A 25,159-nucleotide genomic window follows, 5' to 3' on the forward strand; every position below is an offset into this window, starting at 1 on the left:
TTGTGATATGACCGATATGGACCTGGTTAGGCATGGTTGTTAACGGCCATATACTACCACCACGTACCAAATTTCAACCAGATCGGATGAATTTTGCTTCTCCAAAAGGCACCGGAGGTCAAATCTGGGGATCAGTTTATATGGGGGCTATATATAATTATGGACCGATTTCGACCAATTTTTGCATGGGTGTTTGAGGCCATATATTAACAACACGTACCAAATTTCAACTGAATCAGATGGATTTTGGTCTTCCAAGAGGCTCCGCAAGCCAAATCGGGGGATCGGTTTATATGGGGGCTATATATAATTATTGGCCGATGTGGACCAATTTTTTCATGGTTGTTAGAGATCATATGCTGACACCATGTACCAAATTTCAGCCGGATCGGATAAAATTAGCTTCTCTTAGAGTACCGCAAGCCAAATTTGGGGGTCCGTTTATATGGTGGCTATACGTAAAAGTGGACCGATATGGCCCATTTGCAATACCATCCGACCTACATCAATAACAACTTGTGCCAAGTTTCAAGTCGATAGCTTGTTTCGTTCGAAAGTTAGCGTGATTTCAACAGACGGAAGGACGGACATGCTCAGATCGACTCAGAATTTCACCACGACCCAGAATATATATACTTTATGGGGTCTTAGAGCAATATTTCGATGTGTTACAAACGGAATGACAAAGTTAATATACCCCCAATTCTATGGTGGAGGGTATAAAAAGTTTAGAAATCAAGCTAAACTTTTCCAAAGATGCTTAGTTTCGTTAGGTATTCTTAGTTCGTTGTATCAATTTCTTATTGTTCAGCAGAATATCATCATGAGCAAATTATCTATCTATCAATCAAAGGCTTCGGTATTGTCGTTAGGAATTTTCCCGATAATATTCGACATTTATTTTGACCCCACGATTGATGAATATGATCAAGAAGCGATCATTGGCCCACAATATTATCATCGGGGGCGCTTGAGTTCTGGTGACCAATCGATGGTGTAAACTTGCTGCTGATCTCATTGTGGTGTGAATTTCGATCAACTCTGGCTTTTATTGAACAATTTCTGGTGTTGTTACTGTTTCTTACTATTCATTGGATGCGATGTAAGTCTGCCAGTATCACGGTAACGAGCAATGACACGAGAAATAAAAATATTATTCACTGGCTTTCCAGCCAAATATAAATCAAACATACTATCACGTTTGAATTCGACCACGTATAACGTTATTTCTGAATGCAATAGATCAAAATGCTTTTGTACTAACAAGAATAAATCGTCAAATTATAGCAACCGGAAGAAGCCACCTGTGTGATGTTCGACATATCTACATCACGGTTGATAAAGTTGACACTTTTGTTCTTTTTTTGGTACTTTTCGAGTAAACAAGTACCTCAATATCCCCACAATCAATTGTTACAATTTTTGTTAAATGCTTAAATTAAATTATGAACTCCAGTATGTTCTTCCTTCTTCAAAAGTTGAAGTTGTATTACCAAAATGCTGAGTAAACAGTTGATTCTGAGCAGTAGTCTAAGAGTTGGTCTTGTAAGTATTTTACTAAAATCGGAATCAAACACATTCGGCTAGAATCCCCATCCCTGATTCATATTCCAGTCAAATGTGTTTTATTCCGATTTAAAAAAAAAAAAACAAATTCTTAAAGAGCAACTCTTAAACTATTGCTCAGAATCAGCTGTTTTCTCAGCATTTTGGTAATACAACTTCTTTTTTTTGAAGAAGGAAGAATGGAGAGAGTCGAAAAGATCTTTTCGATTTATGCTTTTCTCACTCGCAATACTCCAGAGGCCAGAGTAACATAATTTGGACATTTTATAAATTACAGCATTATTCCAGGAAATACCGATGTCATAATTTAACCCATCACAATCTGTATATACATATAAGAAATTGCTTACTGAAACGAAATTTCCAAGCTGAGCTGGAAACCATGTTTTGGTTTGGCAAAACCACTTGATTATGGTTATTCTCTTTCATATACAAAAGGATCATACGTTTTTAAGTTTTAGGCAAGAAAGTACCTTTTGGCTTAAAAAAAGTACTTTTTTGAATTCGATTTTGTACTATTTTAACTAGAATATAGATCATCCCTGATCTTCCTATTCCTTTTCTTGTTTTACACTTATAACAAAAGATGTGTAAGAATTCATTATGGTAAGGCCGTTGAAAAAGAATATTGAATAGTTGCTGAGGCATAACCAAATTTTCTTATAGGAGTTATATTTGTAATAGAATTGTAATCTCGCGTGATTGCCAAATGGTTTTTATACCATCCACCATAGGATGGGGGGTATATTAACTTTGTCATTCCGTTTGTAACACATCGAAATATTGCTCTAAGACCCGATAAAGTATATATATTCTGGGTCGTGGTGAAATTCTGAGTCGATCTGAGCATGTCCGTCCGTCCGTCTGTTGAAATCACGCTAACTTCCGAACGAAACAAGCTATCGACTTGAAACTTGGCACAAGTAGGTGTTATTGATGTAGGTCAGATGGTATTGCAAATGGGCCATATCGGTCTACTTTTACGTATAGCCCCCATATAAACGGACCCCCAAATTTGGCTTGCGAGGCCTCTAAGAGACGCAAATTTCATCCGATCCGGCTGAAATTTGGTACGTGGTGTTAGTAAATGGTTCCAACAACCATGCAAAAATTGGGTGACATCGCTCCATAATTACATATAGCCCCATATAAACCGACCCCCCGATTTGGCTTGCGATTCCTCTAAGAGAAGCAAATTTTATCCGATCCGCCTGAAATTTGGTACATGGTGTTAGTATATGGTCTCTAACAACCATGCAAAAATTGGTCCACATCGGTCCATAATTATATATAGCCCCCATATAAACCGATCCCCCGATTTGGCTTGCGGAGCCTCTAAGAAAAGCAAATTTTATCCGATCCGGCTGAAATTTGGTACATGATATTAGTATTTGGTCTCTAATGGCCATGACAAAATTGGTCCACATTGGTCCATAATTATATATAGCCCCCATATAAACATATCACCAGATTTGACCTCTGAAGCCTCTTGGAAGACCAAAATTCATCTGATTCAGTTGAAATTTGGTACGTGGTGTTAATATATGGCCACAAACTCCCATGCAAAAATTGGTCGATATCGGTCAATAATTATATAAAGGCCCCATATAAACCGATTCCCAGATTTGACCTCCGGAGCCCCTTGGAAGAGCAAACTTCTTCCCATTCGGTTGAAATTTGGTACGTGATATTAGTATATGGTATCCAACAACCATGCAGGAATTGGTTCCTATCAGTCCATAATTATAAATAGCTCCCATATAAACCGATCCCCAGATTTGACCTCCGGTGCCTTTTGGAGAAGCAAAATTCATCCGATCTGGTTGAAATTTGGTACGTGGTGGTAGTATATGATATTTAACAACCATGCCAAAAGTGGTGCATAGCAGTTCATAATCATATATAGCCCCCATATAAACCGATCCCGTGATTTGGTTTTGGAGGAGCAAATTTCATCCGAGGGAGTTGAAATTTGGTACATTGTGCTAGTATATGGCCGTTAACAACGATCCCCAATCACACAAAAATTGGTCCATATCAAGTTCATAATTTTATATAGCCCCCATATAAGCGACCCCAATTTTCAATTCTGGCTCTCTACGTACCGTGCAAAAAGTCCATATCGATTCGTAATTATTTGTAGACTTAACTATACATAACTTTTTGTATAATATATACCACGTATGGACTAACTCACAATTTAGAAAACGATGTTAAGAAGGTTTAAGATACCACAACCCAAGTAATTCGATTGTGAATGACAGTCTTTCGTAGAAGTTTCTACGCAATCCATGGTGGAGGGTACATAAGATTCGGTCTGGCCGAACTTACGGCCGTACATACTTATTTATCACTGGTCTTCTTCTAAAAGCTTTTCGTATACAAAATATTTTTCCTATCAAAAAACACTAAAAAGGCATGGTGCTTCGTTAAAATTTCTTATATACGTTTTATTCTTATATGAATGTGTTTATATCCGTTACTTATTGTATCAATGTGAAATATTGAACCAATAATAGTTCCCATATTAAATAAAAACAAATACAAATTTAATATCCCTCAGACACCTAACCCAAAGTGAACGTCTAAAAAACTCTAAATTGGCAACACAGCCCCAACTAATTGGTTCTCTTTACGAATTGTATACTGGGGCCGAAATAACGGTGTTTATCTCTTTTATACTCAGAGCATACTAAACAAAATGAACCTTGCCTGCCACCCAATGAACGAATGAACGCTTCAAATGAATATCAATAAGCAAAACAAAACCAGAAAACGCAACAAAAACAACAACAAAATAAACAAGCCACTATTGCTGCATTCGGTTAAGGTGGGCTCAGTTCACTCATCCATCAGTTAGCATTGGGCTCTCGTGCGGTTTGGTAGTGACGACGCGGTAAAAACAGAATTGTTGTTAAAGCGTTTGATGCGGTTTGTTTGACAACGACGACAGTGAATAGAAAAAAGGCAAGCTATAATAAAAAAAGATACGTGCACCGAAACACCAATGGGCAGCATACGAATGCAGCGGATGTTTTTAAGGTGTTTCGTCCAATTCTGTGGAGAATGAATATCGAAATCGGAAAGAAGAGTGCATAAATTCATGAAGTAAAGAAAAATAAAAACAAAAAGATATCCCCACCAACGATAAAAAAAGAAAATACAACAACAGCAAATACAACTCAAGTGGAGTATCACAATATAATAATAACAACAACAACAAAAGCAGAAAAGATAAATATACAAATTTGTGCATATCTGCCTGTCTGTCAGTCAGTCAGTCTGAATGTTAGTGAATATTTGTGTGCGTGTATGTGAGTGAAGTGTATGCATTTTTGTGTGAAAACGAATAAAAAAGTGCCCAAAGAAAAAGGAGCCAAAATACTAACAAAACAACAACAACAACAAATATACGAATTTCTATCTGTTATGTAGAGCGCCTGATGCGTGTGAGTGCATATTAAAATTGTTTGAAAGTTAATGGTGACTACCTCCCTCCCCTAAGAGAGTGTAAATGAGTGGAGTGCATCCAACAGATTAATCGCTGCGTGGGTGTGTGCACCAATCATCATAATCTTCTCGAAGCAAGAAACAAAAACATCAACAACTATAGCCACAGCTGATACGAAATTAAGTGAAAATATCGAGAAAAAATTGTAAGCAAAAAATTTAAAGTTTTGTGTTTTTTGTTGAATTTTTTTTCAATTTTTTCTATAAAATGGAATTAATAGAATATTGAGAAGTGCGAAACAAATAGTGTAACCCATTTCTTGGAATTGTAATATGTCCATCTATGAATAATTGTGGTATTTCCAATTAGCCGGAAAACGTTAAAATACATAGTTGATGGGGCCACTACAGTTGTATGCTTTAGCAGTGAGAATGGACAATTATTGCCGGCATACAGACTCCATGTATTCATCCGTTCTCTTTGAGTTTTTTTTTTGTTTGTACGAGGGTGAAATGGTGGTGGATTACTTTAAGGAAGTGAAGATGTTTGTAAGTGGAATGAAATTGAAGATTGATTGCCAAAAGATAGGCACTTTTGGCAATATGAATTGGTTCCCATCTAAAATAGAGGGCGTCGTCTCTTTAATGAAAGAAAACATGAAAAGGCATAAGGAAAGTAAGGAAAGAATTCTTTTGACCTCTTCTATAGGATGACGAGTATACACCCAGAAAAAATGGGCTCTAATGCCAGTTGAACTTTATTTTAGTTTAGTTCATGAAGATTAGTTGATTTTAGTTAAATTTTGCACAATATGAGTAAATATTCCTTATTTGAATAATGTTTTGCTAACTTTAATGACGTGAACTAAAAATAAGAAAAATAGTTGTATACAAATATAGTGCACAATTTTACTACAAAATAAATTAGTTTATATTTTCCTAAAATGGCAGAAGTTTGCTTAAATTGAGTTCATAAGTCTCTAAAATGAGTAAATTTTACAAAAATTGTATCTGTCTAGAAATTCGTACAGCGCTAAAGACATTTTAACAATTTTTAAATCCAATTTTTTCTTTCAACATATGAAATTTTCTTAAACAACAGAAAAAATTAATTATTTAAAAAAAAAAATTCTTCAGTTTGACAAAAAGTATTAACTTATTTATAACATGTTGCAATTAGAAAACTATTTAAGTTAAAAATTTCTAAAATAAACCTAAATTTTCTTCCACGGTGGCTTCACTTTTTTTTGGGTGTAGTAACCATATTTGTATGGGGCCGTAGAAAGTATGTGTAATTAAAATTGAGCCAACGAAAAAATTTCGTAAAAATAATGAAAATGTTCTTTATTACTACACGCTCACAAAAAATCGCTTCTGTAACATATACTCCCAAACATATTTTGCTTCAAGCATATATATTTTTGGGTATTGCCCAAACATTTATATGTTTGATCTCTTCCAATATATAATATGTTTGAAAGCATATTGATCTAAACAATATATGTTTGGGTAGTCTAAGTTCCAAACATTTTGTATTTTTGCATCCAAATTCAATAATGTTGTCTTCCAAAAAACAATATGTTATTATGTGAACATATAATATGTTTGGAAGCATTTTGCACCCAAAAATATTATATGCTTAAAAAAAATTCTCCCAAACAATATTGTGCTCAAAATTTTATTTATTTATTTATATATTTACAATCATAATGAATTATGAAAATAAACAGGTAATATAGGTGCTAACAACATAGGTTTTCGACCTGAATGCTCAAAATTTTGTTTTTGCCCAATTGTATATTCCCCGACATCTTTCTCACTTCCACGAGATTTTTTAGTTTTTAGCACCTTTTTCTGTAATACAAACATTGTAGAAGAAACTATTCAATTTTATGATTTTTTTTATTTTAATTTTACCTTTTGTCGGACGGGGATTCGAACAGCGGACCACACAGTTTGTAAGGATCAAAGAAGTAGCTGATCAATTGCCCAAGGAAAAATAAAATGTTAATTTTGTAATAACAAGCAACAACCACCAACTTAATTCAATATCGCTCCCTGTTAAATAGCGCTCCAAGCTACTAAACACATATATGTTTATAGGCTATTTCTAAATTAATATATGTTTGCATCCAAGCATATTATATTTACAAACATTTTATGTCCCAAACATAATATGTTCTAACATATTAACATATATGTCCCAAACATGTTATGCTAGTTTATGAACATTATATGCTTGCACTCAAAAACATTGTGTTTAAAAAATTGTGTTCCAAACATATAATGTTTATAGCCAAACATATGAAAAACAGTCTTTTTCAACCGTGTATATACAGTAAAACCTCTCAACTTTGGACACTCTGAAATCCGGACATCGTTCAAATGTGTACAATTTTGGTGGAATTTTAGAACTCAAATTTTTTAACACAATATTTTTAAGTGCAAGCATATAATGTTCATAAATGAGCATAACATATTTGGGACATATATGTTACTATGTTAGAACATAAAATGTTTGTAAATATAATATGCTTGGATGCAAACAAATGTTAATTTAGAAATAGCCTATAAACATATATGTGTTTAGAAAGAGCATACTTACGGGAGCCATCGTGGTGCAATGGATAGGATGCCCGCCTTGCATACACAAGGTCGTGGGTTCGATTCCGGCTACGACCGAATACCAAAAATTTTTCAGCGGTGGATTATCCCACCTCAGTAATGCTGGTGACATTTCTGAGGGTTTCAAAGCTTCTCTAAGTGGTTTCACTGGAATGTGGAACGCCGTTCGGACCCGGCTATAAAAAGGAGGTCCCTTGTCATTGAGCTTAACATGGAATCGGGCAGCACTCAGTGATAAGAGAGAAGTTCACCACTGTGGTATCACAATGGACTGAATAGTCTAAGTGAGCCTGATACATCGGGCTGCCACATAACCTAACCTAACCTAAGAGCATACTCTCTAAGTCATGCTGCAAGTAAAATAATGGAAGCAACCAATTGGCGCCTTTAAAAATATATCCACATAAAGAAAATTTCATTAAATTTTTTTCAACCAGAGTATGCCTTAAGGTGAAACATAATATGCTTGAACAATACAATTTTTTTTGACCAATCCTGAAAATATATATGTTTGGAGCAAAATGTGTTTGGGTTATATGTTACAGAAGCGATTTTTTTAGGGTGTCGACAAAATATAGGTGTGCGTGAGTGTTCAAGTTTGAGAGGTTTCACTGTAATATAATTTTTTTGTGTCAATTTCATACCATTAATAAAAATGTTCATTGTTTTTGTGAAAAAGTTTCGTTATATCAATGAAAAATATCGTTAGCTAACTTTTAATTAAATTTTCACACGATCTAATTGTGTCCATCCGTTTGTCTTACAGTGATTCTAAATCCCTTTTTTTAATAATTCTGCAATTTTTGAATGGTTAAAGATATCAACATGGAAATAACATAAATTCAGAATAGTTTAGATTTATTCGAATTGGCTACGTTTGGCACGAAAAATGGCCTCAAAACGGCCGATAAAGCCATCATATGCTACACTTTTTTGTTCTGCAGTATTTTGGCAGATTACCTGTGATCATCTCAAGACGGCAGTCTTGGGGATTTTTGATGCCCCAGGCGCAAAAGTCCAACGGATTGAGATCTGGAGGTTTTGGTGGCTATTGTGCGGTGGAAATGAGGCGAGGAAACTCCTTTTTAAGCCATTCTTGCTTGACGCGTTACAAGTTCTATTGGAATGCCCATTGTTCTTAGGGTTTCAATAATGTCTTTCGAACAATTTCCAGATATTACTCGGCTTTTATTTTGATCGATGAATACGAGAGGGGAGCGAGAAATCGGCCGTTTCTGGTGGCCTTTGTGTTCATGTAGCCAATCGAAGCTGACCTCTTGATACGTATAGCATCCGCTCTCGCAATATATTCAGCTCACGAGCAAGTTTTCTACGAATGCCACGTGGATTTCGATCAAGCCAACCCTCGGCTTTCGATAAGCCAACCCAGCCCCTATCGAGAGGCAAAAAAAAAAAATAGTAATAGGGTGTGATCACGAATGTACGAATTTAGATTATATCCCCCTAGGACACTGTTTGGGAGATATGAGTAAAATAAGTTTTTCATATAAAAATTTAGATTTTTTCAGGATTTTATGGCAGTGATCACGAATCGTTCTTATCGTCCAGCAAAATAAGTTCTTCATATAAAATGTTTCTATATTTTCAGAAATGGAGGTGATTAAGATCTTATTGACAGAACGCCGATTGAAGGTGCGCAAGATAGCGAATATGATAGGTATTTAAAATGATCGCGTGTGTTCTATTCTGCATAGTTACAGTGCGATCATTTCAAAGCAATGTTTGACCGTATTGAATATGCCTTTCATATAACAAGTATATTTGTACAAAATATCTATGTCTGAAGAGAATTTTATAATGTGTTCATCCCTTAAGATTTGTGTTCGATACTTTAAAAATCAATAAAAATGTCACCTATCACATAAATTGTTTGCTGCATCAACTATAAATTGTAGTGAGTTCAATATATATATGATATTTTCTCGAAAAGATAGATGGCGACATTATTATACAATAAAATTGTAATTTGAATGGCGCCCAAACGCAATACGAGTATCTGTAACGTTACGTGGCAAGTGACAATACACGGTCTCGGGAGGAGCCAGGGAACAGTAAAACCAATAAAATGCACCGTTTTCTGGGATTCCTCAGATGTGATCCATTTAAACGATCCGGAGAATGGTAAAAAGAAAAATTAACTTTCGTCCACCTCTCTCTAAGCCACAGTTTCCACCGAAATATTTTCTTTTGTTTGTATGTTAAATAACTTTCGGACCATCCTAGTAGAATTCCCAATGGAAAGATCTAACCTAATTCTCCAGTTCATTGATAGTGCCAATTTTAAATGTGCTTCCACTCCTGTCATTTCATCATAATACGAGTATATTGTAAACTGATTTTATAGCCATAATTCCCTAAATGGTGGCATACGGCCTATAGCAGGAATCTTTCTTTCTTGCTGATGCTTGTATTGCCAAGTATTACAAATGCTTGCCCAGATGTATGACAAAGACAAACTCGTGAAAAGAACTTTTAAATAAAAAAAATATTTTTTTATGACTCATACGTGGTTTTTTGTATTGCCAATTTATTATTCATAAAGGTTTTTTTTTCACCATACAGGGGACAGTAGTTGATGGTGATGGCAAGACATTTCCAATGGAATGGTGGAATCGCATAGAGCATCTGTCAAGTTCTGCGGCACAACTTCATGCATAGATTTTTCCGCAAAATATTTGTAGGCCACACTAAGCTATTCAAAATTCTGATTCATCATCTTCGTCTCTATTCATTGCGATGTGGTTGTGCTGCTAATTGAACGATAAATGATTTTAATTAACAGATTTGCTCCATAAATACAAAGTGGAGATGGGACCGGATTGAATTATATTAGTGAGACGATGTGAAGAAATTGTTGTGCGTTTTTTTTTTTTGAGAGTGGATACATTTACATTTCTATCGGTAATGGAATTTAATTGAAAATCTATGAGTTTTAAATATAATAGAAAATAGTTGGAGCTTTGAATCCAAGATTAAATATGGAAAATACATTGTGCCAATAACATTATGTTGTTGGGCTTGAACTCATTAATTTTTCACCACGACAAGTTCGCAGACAAAAATATCACCAAAATATTTCCAAGTTAAAAAGTTGATTCAAATTGAAAACGTAATCAATTTAAAAATTAACAAACTTTTAAAACAAATTTTAAAATAAATTCAATAATTTTTTTTTAGTTTTTATATTTTCAAAATTTAATTATACCTATTAACATTCTTATTAATTAAAAATATTTCCAATGAAAAAATAATAATAAATTGTATTCGGAAATATTTGCTTTATACTATACATAGGTCCATTCAATTTCCAATCGGAAATTTCATTTAAAATTTTAAGAATTTTTTTCCTTTGAAGGAAAATTGCAAGTAAAAAAAATTAATTGGATCAATTAACTTCGAGATTTAACCATAAAAGCATTCTTTTTGGTGTTTTCGCATTTTCGAAGATGTTATGAAATTATTAAAATATTTTTTTTTTTCAAAGAACATGGTCACCATCTACACACTCACAAAAAATCGCTTCTGTAACATATACTCCCAAACATATTTTGTTTCAAGCATATACATTTTTGGGTATTGCCCAAACATTTATATGTTTGATCTCTTCCAATATATAATATGTTTGAAAGCATATTGGTCTAAACAATATATGTTTGGGTAGTCTAAGTTTCAAACATTTTGTATTTTTCCATCCAAATTCAATAATGTTGTCTTCCAAAAAACAATATGTTATTATGTGAGCATATAATATGTTTGGAAGCATTTTGCACCCAAAAATATTATATGCTTAAAAAAATTCTCCCAAACAATATTGTGCTCAAAATTTTATTTATTTATTTATATATTTACAATCATAATGAATTATGAACATAAACAGGTAATATAGGTGCTAACTACATAGGTTTTCGACCTGAATTCTCAAAATTTTGTTTCTGCCCAATTGTATATTCCCCCACATCTTTCTCACTTCCATGAGATTTTTTAGTTCTTAGCACCTTTTTCTGTAATACAAACATTGTAGAAGAAATTATTCAATTTTATGATTTTTTTTATTTTAATTTTACCTTTTGCCGGACGGGGATTCGAACAGCGGACCACACAGTTTGTAAGGATCTAAGAAGTAGCTGATCAATTGCCCAAGGAAAAATAAAATGTTAATTTTGTAATAACAAGCAACAACCACCAACTTAATTCAATATCGCTCCCTGTTAAATAGCGCTCCAAGCAACTAAACACATATATGTTTATAGGCTATTTCGAAATTAATATATGTTTGCATCCAAGCATATTATATTTACAAACATTTTATGTCCCAAACATAATATGTTCTAAAATATTAACATATATGTCCCAAACAAGTTATGCTAGTTTATGAACATTATATGCTTGCAATCAAAAATATTGTGTTTAAAAATTTGTGTTCCAAACATATAATGTTTATAGCCAAACATATGAAAAACAGTCTTTTTCATCCGTGTAGAGTTATGATCTTTAAGAAAATAGTGTTTTCTTAATTACAAGAACAAATAAAATTCTATTATATTAAAAAAAACTTTTTCGTACGCATAAAAAAACATAATTATAAAGCAGAGTAAGAATTAATAAAATGCTAGAAATATGTTAAATGAAGTCGAAAAAAATATAGTTAAATTGTAAATAAATTGCGAATTTTTGAAATATTTGTGGTCAAATTTAAAAAAAATTACCCTACGGGAAATTGGTGCAAATTGCCACTGACGGCTATCACAGGACTTGTACCGGTGATCCAGTTTGTCGCAGTTTTTAAATAGTCATAATTTAATGATTTCCATACTCGCTTGATATAAAAATCTTATTGGATCTACACATTTAGTGAAGTAGAATTACCAGAATAACCTATTGTTCAATATATTTCAAACGTTTTTCATTTCTGGTACGATTCGGATAACCAAACTGAAACAGATTCCTAAGAATTTGTCAGAGACTGGTTCATGAGGACCTGTCTATGGATTGCTACTACTAAAATTTCCCCGGGACGTGTCCTAAAGAACGAGTCCAAGACGTGTCCTAAAGTGTAAATTTACCCCGTTAATGACAAACCCATGTTAAAGTGACCAGTCCCTTCCATAAGTCTTGACCAGAACTAGGACTGGTCCATGCACACCAGAGACTAGTCCTGTACCTGTACCATTTCCCGTAGCGTAATTACACAAAATTTTTCAATTCACATCCCAAACGCTGAATTCAGATCAAGCCTTAAGCCTTCAGATATTGTTCTTCGAATTCTGCTGGCCGTCTGCTTTGAGGCGTATCTTCAGGATCATATGTCCGAAGAGGCTCCTTTTTGACTTGAGGTTGAAAATGCTGATTCTTTCCTCCTGAAAAATTACATACAACAGAATAGAAACTTTTTTCAAGTGACTATATATAATGACTTTCAAAAAGGCAAAGCCCTATAGACTGCAAGATGGTTGGATGTACAGCTGTTTCGGAATTACCACATTCCTCATCAGCATCCTCTACTTGCAGCAAAACCATCAACCAATTATCAGAATAAATTCGGGTAATTCACTCAACCCAAAGTGAACTACACTTGAACCTTCCGAAAAAAGGTTTGATAGTCGGCTACTGCCTAAACAAATTTGCAAGCATATCTTTCCTTTGCCAAACTCAAATCATGTGGTATCACAATGGACTGAATAGTCTTAGTGAGCTTGATACATCGGGCTGCCTCCTAACCTAACCTAACAAATTTTGACAAAATTTTATATAAAAAAAATCTGTACAAAAATTTCTATAAAAATAAAATTTTGACAAAATTTTCTATAAAATTAAAATGTTGACAAAACTTACTATAAAAATGAAAGTTTGCGAAAATTTACTATTGAAATAAAACTAAAATATCTGTAGAAATAAAATACTGACAAAATTCTTATAGAAATAAAATTTTAATAAAATACAATTTTCTTTGATAGTTTTTTTTTTGTAAAATTTTCTCCAAATTTTGGTAGATTATTTTTAGCTCGAGTGGCAACCGTGGATAAGACCCCTTTTTTTTGCAGTCCATAATCTGACGATGATAGCGACATAAAATCCGACCCGGCCTATTGTGATGTATTTCATTTGATGATATAAATCCATCCATACTCCAGAAAAAAATATTCAAGCGAGAATTATTCTTCCATCCGTAGTTAACTTAGCATAAAGTATCGAAACCAATTTTCCAATTGAATACGAATCGAATTTTTGTGAAATGTCGAAAATTAATTTATGGGGCCATAATTTAATTTGGGCTTTCTTCGATAAAATGCTTCTTCCATTTTAAAAAATTGTAATTATTTTTATCTCCAGGCGAATTGATGATGCATTCCAGAAAGCTTAGCATACCACCATAACCTTTTTCCAAACAGTTCAACTAATCATTATCAATTTGTTATTAATACATTTAAGCAATCAACAAATATCCCCTATTCGAAAAAGAAGTTCTAAAAGCACCATCTGTGAAAACAAATGAAACCAATTTTCATCCATATGGTTATGGTGTTCTTTTTTCTGCCATTCAAAACGGGAACAGTTCACACGTTAAGTGGGTCAATTAAAAACGTTTTATCAGACGGAAAGAAATGCTCGATTACAAAATTTTCGAAATGCGTCGACAGATTGCATTGCTCACAGATCATATCTGGATGAAACAATCACTAATGTTTTCTAATCTAAACATGTGTGCATTTCTTCATTGGCCATGGATGACTTCTAACATACAGTACAAATGAAAGCTAAATTAAATTTTCTGTTTGGTTAGTCTTTTGAACAAGAAGTCATATTATGTTTACCCTAGGAATGATCGATGAGTTGTAATAGAAAAATAAAGCGGATGAATACAAGTACACAAATATTGTTTTTTTTTACCTAATACGAAACACAATTTAATGTTTAGGATACAAAATTTATACAATATTATATACAAATGTCTTTAAAATAAAGAAATTTTAACTAAAATGAAAGAAAAACAAAATTTTGATTAGGTTAGATTAGGTGGTAGCCCGATGTATCAGGTTCACTTAGACTATTCAGTCCATTGTGATACCACATTGGTGAACTTCTCTCTTATCACTGAGTACTGCCCGATTCCATGTTAAGCTCAATGACAAGGGAGCTCCTTTTTATAGCCGTGTCCGAACGGCGTTCCACATTGCAGTGAAACCACTTAGAGAAGCTTTGAAACCCTCAGAAATGTCACCAGCATTACTGAGGTGGGAGGTTAGGTTAGGTGGCAGCCCGATGTATCAGGCTCACTTAGACTATTCAGTCCATTGTGATACCACATTGGTGAACTTCTCTCTTATCACTGAGTACTGCCCGATTCCATGTTAAGCTCAATGACAAGGGACCTCCTTTTTATAGCCGAGTCCGAACGGCGTTCCATATTGCAGAGAAGCTTTGAAACCCGCAGGAATGTAACCAGCATTACTGAGGTGGGATAATCCACCGCTGAAAAACTTTTTGGTCTTCGGTCGAAGCAGGAATCGAACCCACGACCTTGTGTATGCTAGGCGGGCATGCTAACCATTGCACCACGGTGGCTCCCTCATTACAACCGTATGAAATTTGCTCCTCCAATAGCATCCGCAAGCAAAGTACGGGGATCGGTTTATATGGGGGCTATATATAATTACGAACCGACATGAACCATTTTTTACGCGGTAATTAGAGAGCCAGACTTGAATTATGGGGATCGGTTTATATGGGGGTTATATACAATTATGGTCCGATATGGACCAAATTTTGTGTGATTAGCAGTGTTACCAGTATTTTCCGAGCTCTTGTCCCCAAAATGGATCGCTTTTATCCCCAAAAATCCCCAATTTAATTTAAAATTCCCCATAAAAATCCCCAAGAAATTTTTGGCAAGTTTTTTGAAAAAAAAAGTAAACGAATAGACTCTGCTGTAGAAAATCCGTACAAAATTAAAAATAAAAAACATTTTAAGTAAAATAAAAAAGTGGCAATTGAATGAAGATTTCAAAACACAAAGCCAGGAGACGGGTGCTCAAAATATCATCCGATACCAGCCCCCATCAGAGTTAATTAAAGAGTCATCGAGTCATCTTATGGAAATCCTCGCTCGAGAAATAAAAATGGGAGTTCGGTCAACATATAGTCAAGAAATAAAATTGACTTATCGATCAAAATGCGTTGCTGTCCGATATGAACTCTACTCTTTATGTGCGGGATATGGGATACATGTTCAAAATCAGTGATGTACGCATATGAGTCCTTATGAAATAATTTCACAATAGTAAAAAATTTCTTAGGAAAAAGAGTAAATTGTAAAGAAGCTCTTGGGCCACCCAAATAAATTCCGTGGAATAAAGAGGAGGAAAGTTTTTTTTTATATTTTTGAGAATCTCTGTACTTCATTAAGCCTTTTTTTAAGCATGTAAAGAATTTCATATAAACAATAGTTCTTACTGCGATAATTACTCGTATACTGAACAAATATCGAAAATTCCCCACAAAAATCCCCAAATTTGTGGAAATTCCCCACCAAATCCCCAAGTCCCCAACTCAAAAATTTTGTCCCCATCCACGAAAAAATATCCCCGATTTGGGGAAAAATCCCCAATACTGGCAACACTGGTGATTAGTACAAAATGCTAGCAAGATCAAATGAAATTTGCTTATCCAGTAGGCTCAATAAGTAAAATCTGAGGCTCGGTTTATCTGAGGGCATGGTTGTTAGTGGCCATATACTAACACAACGTACAAAATTTCAACCGAATCGGATGAAATTTGGTCCGCAAACAAAATCTGGGGATTAGTTTATATGCACTGAAAAAAGCATACACGGTTCCAAAGATTTTGTCTTTACTTTAAAAATTTTGGTATTGATTCCGAGCCAAAGAAGCGGAGAATACAAGTAAGGATACTTTTAAGACAAATTTCTCTTTTAAATTTGGGTTTTATGTACTTGCTTCTAGGAAGCAAATTTTAATTTTTCGCCTTTTCAGTTTTGTTTCTTCATACGCCATCAAAATCCTTTAAAAACGAGTTAACGACAACTTTATTTTCAAAATTAAGACTCGACTTCCAGTAGAAATTATGTCTTGTTTCAAATAAAAAACGTCTTTAAAATGAAGTGTTGAAAAACATGTCTTATATTTGAACGGTTTTTTGCTTTGTAGTCAAGATGCAAAAAGACAACAAATTCAAAGACAATTTCATTAAATTTAAAGAATTTTTCTGAATTAATAAAGTCAAGTTGACCTTAGTCCAAACACTTTTTCTTTAATGTTATGGTACCCATTTTTAAGTGAAATCACTTAATTATAACGACAATATGACTTCATTGAAAAGTTTATCGACTTCTGGACAAAGAAAAAAACTTTATATTAGAGAAATGCGTCTTCTGTGCTAAACAAAATTTGCATTCGTATTTTAAAGACATGAAATCTTTGACCTCACGGCAATATTTTTTTTCAGTGTGGGCGCTATATATTTAAGGACCGATATTGACAAATTTTTGCATGGATGTTAGAGGCCATATATTCGCACCATGTACCAATATTTCGATGTGTTACAAACGGAATGACAACACACAAAAATTTTTTTTCTGATTCAATCACGAAATTAATTGATCCAATTAATTTTTTAATTGAAATGTCTTCAATCACGAAAATGATAGTATCAATCACAGTTTTAATTGGGCATAGAAAAAAATCTTGATTAAAAAATTAATTGATTTCATTACCAAATTTCAATTAATTTTTTAATTGATTCAATTAAAAATTTAATTGATGTTGATTGCAAAACTCAATTAATTTATTAATTAAAAAAAAGGTAACTATTTTCAATTACCTTATTTGGATTAACAATTGATTGTTTGAAAAAAAAATTTAATTAAAAATTTAAAAAAAAATGTTAATCACTTTTTTAACTGACTTAGTCTTCCGAATATGATTAAAAGTTTATTGTATCAATTAACTTTTTAATTTAAAATTTTAAAATTTTCAATCATTGACTTAATTAACTTAATGTTTCTATCTTGATTAAAAAGTTAATTGTACCAATTAATTTATTAATTGAAAAAAAATTCAACTTCAATTAACTTTTTAATTGGAAATATTTTGGTGATATTTTTTTCTGTGAAAGTAAATATGGGGGATCTTATGGTGGATGGAATAAAATAATGATAATTGCGTCTTAATTGTATCCTTACTTCAAATCTACGCTTCTTTGACTCGGAATCAATACCAATCTCATTAGTGTAAAGACAACATCTTTGGAACCCGGTAAGCTTTTTTTCAGTACAGGTATTGGTTTATGGTATAAAAACCGGACTAGCTCATCGACGTATACATATATATAGGCGATTTTTGCATGAATTAGAATATGAATTAATTTTATTACTCGTTTGTTATCGTTCTCGGAATGTAAATATTGTATTTGATTATATGGAAAACCTGAATCAATAAAATACTTCTATTTGACCTTCTACAGACGGAGGGATGTTAGTCACCAGCTTCTGAGACTAAATTCAACAAAATCAATTCGAATAAACAAAACTTGGAAAAATAGCAAACGACAACACTGGATAATAGAGTTTCCCAATGAAAACAAAATAAACAAATCAACAAACATATGAAAGCATATATAGACATATATATTCTCCTGCTCCATCTCTCAGATATATTTGCATTAAACCATGCACACAAGACACGCATTAACATCTGGACTGAATCTCATTCACTTACTCTACTCTCCATTCACACATAGGCACGCATACATACACTCCCCATATGGACAATTGAAATCCATAGCCATACAAATGGCTCCTATTCAAGCAACAGATCTCCCTTTCATATATGTGCGAATGAACGAACGATCGTATGCATATTGAATGAATTATATTGTTGTTGCTGTTGTTTTTATTATTCGATTAACAACATCTTGAAGAATGACTTTAGAAACACTTTCCAAATTATAGTAACAATAACAATAACAACAACAACATCGACCCATAGGCAACAATCGCAAAGAGTGAAAGAAGAAAGATAATCAAACATCTGAATCTTTCCAACACTAATACCATCAACGCATATTATCGTCGTGAGTGTGCCGACCACATTTCGGAGGTATATTTGGAGATAGCGGAATTGAGATTTACTAAAGCGTCATAATCACAACAAAGTAAACCAATGAAAGAAAATTAGAGAAGGCACCTACTTATCTGGTTTTAATATGAACCGCGGCATCTTAAACAACAACAACAATTGAATCGCCTTAAGGCAAACATAGACAGTTGATTAAAACGAATTGAAAACATGTGTCTAAGTTATAGAGCGAAATTTGTATGGGATAATAAAGGAGAGATACGTTTATATAAGGGAATTCCTATTTTAATATTAAATGGTTGATAAAAATTACTTTAAAATATAGTCATAAATCTACTTTGCTAAAGGAAATTTGTTGTAAACAAACTTTGTATTATTTTATGAATATCGGCAGAGATCTGTAATTCTGTTGAAAAATTTTACTTTCAAATATCCGCTTTAGATTTTCTCGTCTAAAGGTGGTTATTGAGTTCGAGTTTAGCCGCTAAAATCGAATATATATCTATATAAGAGGAACAAAATTATAATTTTTTTCGCAAATTTTATTACAACTTGTTTGGGAATCTTCTGAAGTAGCTATTCAAAAGGTTTATTTGCTTTAAAATAAACTGTTAAAGGAAGTAACCGTGAAAAAATTGCTATTTTAGCGCGATAATGCGAACTTTATACCAACCAGTGAAAGAAAATAGGATGCAATAAAGCCTTTCATTATATCACGCAATTCGGATACAAAGTGGGGCTTATTTGTCTCAATAAGTCAAATTGGTAGATCAGGTTACATGGGCACTATACCAGGAGAATATGAACCGATAAAATCATATTAGGAATAACCCTGTGTGGATTCGACATACGTCAAAACTTCAAGAAAATTGGGTAAAAGTTGCGTCTGATATATCCCGATAATTTGATTTCTAACTGGCATAGATAGTTAGAAATCAAATTATCGGGATATATCAGAATATGAACAAATATTTACCATATTCAGCACCCCTATTTGTGGTCCTACAATACCTATATCTATTATTTTCAATCGTGTAAAAATTGTGTTGTCTAAATGCCCAATGTATATACACTGAAAGAAGAGTTTTTCTTTTTTGACGAACGAAATTCTAGACAAAAAAGTTTTCTTTTGGCTCTAAAAAATACCCAGCAAAAAAGCGTCGCCAAAAAAGTAATGAAAATGTTCTTTTTGGATCCGGAAGTAGTGCAAAATTGTCGCCGAAGCGATGAATTTAACATGGGCTTGTCATAGGACGGAAGTCCTCCATTTCAACAGTCGTTGCACTGAATTTGCATCAATTCTTTAGGTATGATCCGAATTCAATGGTTTGGATGTAAATTAAAAAATCCACCCAAAAAAAAAAATTAAAGTTTTATATGAAAAACTTATTTTGCACATATCTCCTAAACTAAGTGTCCTAGAGCGAAAAGGACTTTAATTCGTGCCACCCCCAAAAAATTGAAAAATCCACCCAAAAGCTAAAAAAAATAAATTTTTATATGAAAAACTTATTTTGTCCATATCTCCTAAACTAAGTGTCCTAGAGCGAAAATTGAATAATCCGCCCAAAACCTAAAAAAATTGAAATTTTTATATGAAAAACTTCTTTTGCCCATATTTCCTTAAATATGCGTCCTAGAGCGAAAAGGACGATAATTCGTGACCACCCTCAAAAAATTGAAAAATCCTCCCAAATCCTAAAAAAATTGAATTTTTTATATGAAAAACTTCTGTTGCTCATATCTCCTAAACTAAGCGTCCTAGAGCGAAAAGGACGATTATTCGTGACCACCCTCAAAAAATTGAAAAATCCACCCAAAACCTAAAAAAATTGAAATTTTTATATGAAAAACTTCTTTTGCCCATATTTCCTTAAATATGCGTCCTAGAGCGAAAAGGACGGTAATTCGTGATCACCCTCAAAAAATTTAAAAATCCTCCCAAAACCTAAAAAAAAAATTAATTTTTATATGAAAAACTTCTTTTGCCCATATCTCCTAAACTAAGCGTTCTAGAGCAAACAAGACTTTAATTCGTGCCACCCCCAAAAAATTGAAAAATCCACCCAAAACCTAAAAAAATTGAAATTTTTATATGAAAAACTTATTTTGCCCATATCTCCTAAACTAAGTGTCCTAGAGCGAAAAGGACTTTAATTCGTGACCACCCCGAAAAATTGAAAAATCCACCCAAAACCTAAAAAAATTTAAATTTTTATATGAAAAACTTCTTTTGCCCATATCTCCTAAACTAAGCGTCCTAGAGCGAAAAGGACTTTAATTCATGACCACCCCCAAAAAATTGACAAATCCACCATAAACCTAAAAAAATTTAAATTTTTATATAAAAAACTTCTTTTGCCTATATCTTCTAAACTAAGCGTTCTAGAGCGAAAAGGACTTTAATTCGTGACTACATCCAAAAAATTGAAAAATTCACCCAAAAACTAAAAAATTTAAATTTTTATATGAAAAACTTCTTTTGCCCATATCTTCTAAACTAAGCGTCCTAGAGCGAAAAGGACTTTAATTCATGACCACCCCCAAAAAATTGACAAAATCCACCATAAACCTAAAAAAATTTAAATTTGTATATGAAAAACTTCTTTTGCCTATATCTCCTAAACTAAGCGTCCTAGAGCGAAAAGGACTTTAGTTCGTGACTACACCCAAAAAATTGAAAAATTCACCCAAAACCTACAAAAATTGAAATTTTTATATGAAAGACTTATTTTGCTCATATCTCCTAAACTAAGCGTCCTGAGCGAAAAGGACTTTAATTCATGACCATAAATAATAAATAATTTTTACATTTTTTTATAATTGTTAATGGTTTCTAACGCTTGTCGGAAACGTTTGACCTCAAATATTTTCAAAAATTCACAATTTTTTCAGATTGGATTAAGCATTTTTTTCGAAAAAATTTAAATGATTTGTACCATTTTATGAATTATTACTCTGTTTTTAACCTATTTGAAACAAAAAAAGTTAAAATTACCCATTAAAAGTATGAAAAGCCCAAGGTTTAAAAAATTGAATTAAAATAACTTCCTGGGTAGTTAAAATAAAGAACATCATTGGGAGTGCATCTTCTGGAAGTGCTTTTAAAGTTGTGCCTTTGGAAGAACTTCCAAATTTTTTTGCTGGGTATTCATCATGGAGCCACCGTGGTGCAATGGTTAGCATGCCCGCCTTGCATACACAAGGTCGTGGGTTCGATTCCTGCTACGACCGAACACCAAAAAGTTTTTCAGCGGTGGATTATCCTACCTCAGTAATGCTGGTGACATTTCTGAAGGTTTCAAAGCTTCTCTAAGTGGTTTCACTGGAATGTGGAACGCCGTTCGGACTCGGCTATAAAAAGGAGGTCCCTTGTCATTGAGCATAACATGGAATCGGGCAGCACTCAATGATAAGAGAGAAGTTCACCACTGTGGTATCACAATGGACTGAATAGTCTAAGTGAGCCTGATTCATCGGGCTGCCACATAACCTAACCTAACCTAACCATCTAGAACTTATTTGTACGGTGATAAAAGTAAGCTGTGGAAAATTTCGAATAAATTAAATTTTGCGTTAGTTTAACTACCGAATTTTTTTCTGTGCATGTAGTGTCAAACGACGACGGCAATCGGATAACGATAGAAAGACACCACGCGTTTTATAAAAAAATCCTCTACCGTGACTCGAACATGGATTGCCTGCTCCATACGCATTAACAGTCGCCTTAGCACATTGCATTAGGCGAAACCGTGAACATTCCGTTTTGATTTTTCGTGAAAGTTTCTTTTCATTTTGTTACCGTCCTTTCACGAGCTCAGAACTTAGTTATTTCTAATAGTGTATGAATTTACAATATCTCAAAATTTCTAATCGCAGGCAAATCGGATAAAAATTGCGGCTACTATGTCCTTAACAAATATTTGTCCAGTGTGTCTATACTGCACAGAAAAAATTTTCACGAAAAATTTTCCAATTAAAATTTTAATTGAGTTTTAAAAAATATTCAATTAAAAATTTGATTGAATCAAAAAATTTTTTAATTGGAACAAAAATCAATCACAAAAATTAATAGTATCAATCAATTTTTTAATTGGATCAATTAATTTTTAATTGACCGTCAATTAATTTTTTAATTGATACTATCATTTCTGTGATTGAAGACATTCCAATTAAAAAATTAATTGGATCAATTAATTTCGTGATTGAATCAGAAAAAAATTGTTTGTGTGTGGGCAAATATTTATTTGACAGAAATCGAAAAAGATTTCAAGGCCACAGTCAAACCAATAAAAATTTTTAGCTAATAATGGGTACGTTGCATGGCGGTAAGAATATTTGTCAAAAACTGTATGCCGACATTTCAAAAGTGCTTCTCGAATAAAGTTTGACATGGATCGATACACACCATGTTCGGTATACCTATTTATAAACCTAATCTGTAGATCGATCGGCTAGATAAAAACATGGACCTATTCTTCTAGTTATCTTAAAATACTTCTAGTTATCGAATTTCAGGCAATTCGGATAAAAATTGTGGTGTTTAAACCTTTAAAAAAGTCAGATCGAGAGATCGGCTCATATTCGGCACACATACTTGTAGTCCCAAAATACCTCTACATTTCCAATTTCAAGCAAATCGGATAAAAAGTATGATATCTAAAAGCAAAAGAAGTCAAATCGGTCTATATGGCGGCTATACCAAAACATGGACCGATACACACCATATTCGGCACATCTATTTATGGTCCTAAAATACCTCTAGGTATCAATTTTCAGGAAAATCATATAAAAAATGCGGCTTCTAGAAGTTAAAGAAATCAAATTTGTAAATCGTTATATATGGGGGCTATACTAATACATGGACCGATACCCATTATATTCCGCGCAGCTATTTGTGCGTCTAAAACACCTCTAGATTTCCAATTTCAGGCAAGTCGTATAAAGATTACGCTTTCTTTAAGCCCAATACCTCAAATTGTGGTGTCAGTTTATATGGGGGCTATATCAAAACCAACACAGAAAAAAATGTCCGTAGTTAAACTAACGCTAAATTTAACTTATTTTTATTGGAAAAAAATTATTTGCTTGTAGTTAAATTTTATTATTTTTATCGAAATTTTCCAAAGCTTAATGAAATCTTACTTTTTTTAAGTATGTCTCAAAAAGTTTATGAACTCAACGTGAGTATAAAGTTCAATGACCGTACACATAAGTTCAATATGAACTAAAGCAAAAGAAGATTTTCTTACGATTCCCAAAAATAGTGAGAATGAACTACTGTATGGTTAAAATGGTCATGATTTGGCGCCAATGATTTTCTTCTTTACTTTTAGTTAATTTTTTCTTCTATGAGATGATGTAATTACGTGAACTGCAGTTAAAAAGTACAACAGGGCATTAAAATTTCCTGGTTTTTACAACGCTTTGTGGAAGTCTCAAAATGTGGAGTAAAATTTAGTTCAATTTTCGTGCGAGGTAGTTCATTCTTCCTATGAAACAGTTCACTTTTTTTCGGTGAATGTAGCCCAATTTCGAACTTGGCCTGTCTGCAAACAAAGCATGAATCTGTGTCAAATTTCAGAACGATAACGCCATTATTGAAGAATGTAGTGTGATTACAACAGACAGACAGGCAGACGGACATTGTTATATCGTCTTAGAATTTCTCCCTGATGCAGAATATATGTACTTTATATAGTCGGAAATCGATATTTTGATGTCTTACAAACGGAATGGCACACTTATTATACTCCCATCATAAAGCGTCTAAAAGTTAAATCGAGAGATCGGCCATATGGGGGCTATATACAAATGTGGACCGATACACATCATATTCGGCAGACATATTTGCGATCCTAAATACCTCTCCATTTCGAATTACGCTTTTAAGTATGATTTTTACAAGCCCCAATTCGGGAGATCGGTCTATATAAGGGATTCACATTTAAAAGAGAATTTTGTTTTAACGTCATCCTTACTTCAATTCTCCGATTCTTTGGCATGGATATCAATATCAAAATTATTAGTGTAAAGACAAATTTTAATTAAAAAATTAAGTAGATTCATTAATTTCGTGTTGGTATCAGGCATTTTTTTCTGTGTATAGACAAAGTTTTTTCTCTGAAACGATTTTATATAACACTTTCATTAATATTAGCAATATTTTTCAACCATAACATACTACCATATACCAAAATAAGTAGTAGTTATTATGGTGCCCAATTATCTATGTGACCCCAATTGCCAATTGACCTCCAAAGCAATTTGATATTTTGCCATTAAGCAATGCTATAACCTTTAACAGGTGCCAAAGAACAAATCTCAGAAACAATGAGAAAAACACTGCGCAAATGTGCATCACCTTTCGTTTAGAGACTCTCATATAATTGTGCTCTTCTGTT

General features: G+C 33.3%; 1 protein-coding gene across 2 annotated transcripts in view; it reads left to right on the plus strand.

Annotated features, from left to right (window-relative positions):
- The first annotated feature begins 4,434 nt into the window (after positions 1-4,434).
- Positions 4,435-25,159, plus strand: part of LOC142222168 (uncharacterized) — a 236,877-nt gene continuing 216,152 nt past the window's right edge. For both annotated transcript variants that reach the window (XM_075292168.1, XM_075292169.1), the window contains exon 1: positions 4,435-5,222. The gene's annotated coding sequence lies outside the window, so the exon portion shown is untranslated. The remainder of the gene's footprint in view (positions 5,223-25,159) is intronic.

This window comes from Haematobia irritans, chromosome 1 (assembly GCF_050003625.1).
Source record: "Haematobia irritans isolate KBUSLIRL chromosome 1, ASM5000362v1, whole genome shotgun sequence".
Classification (NCBI taxonomy): domain Eukaryota; kingdom Metazoa; phylum Arthropoda; class Insecta; order Diptera; family Muscidae; genus Haematobia; species Haematobia irritans.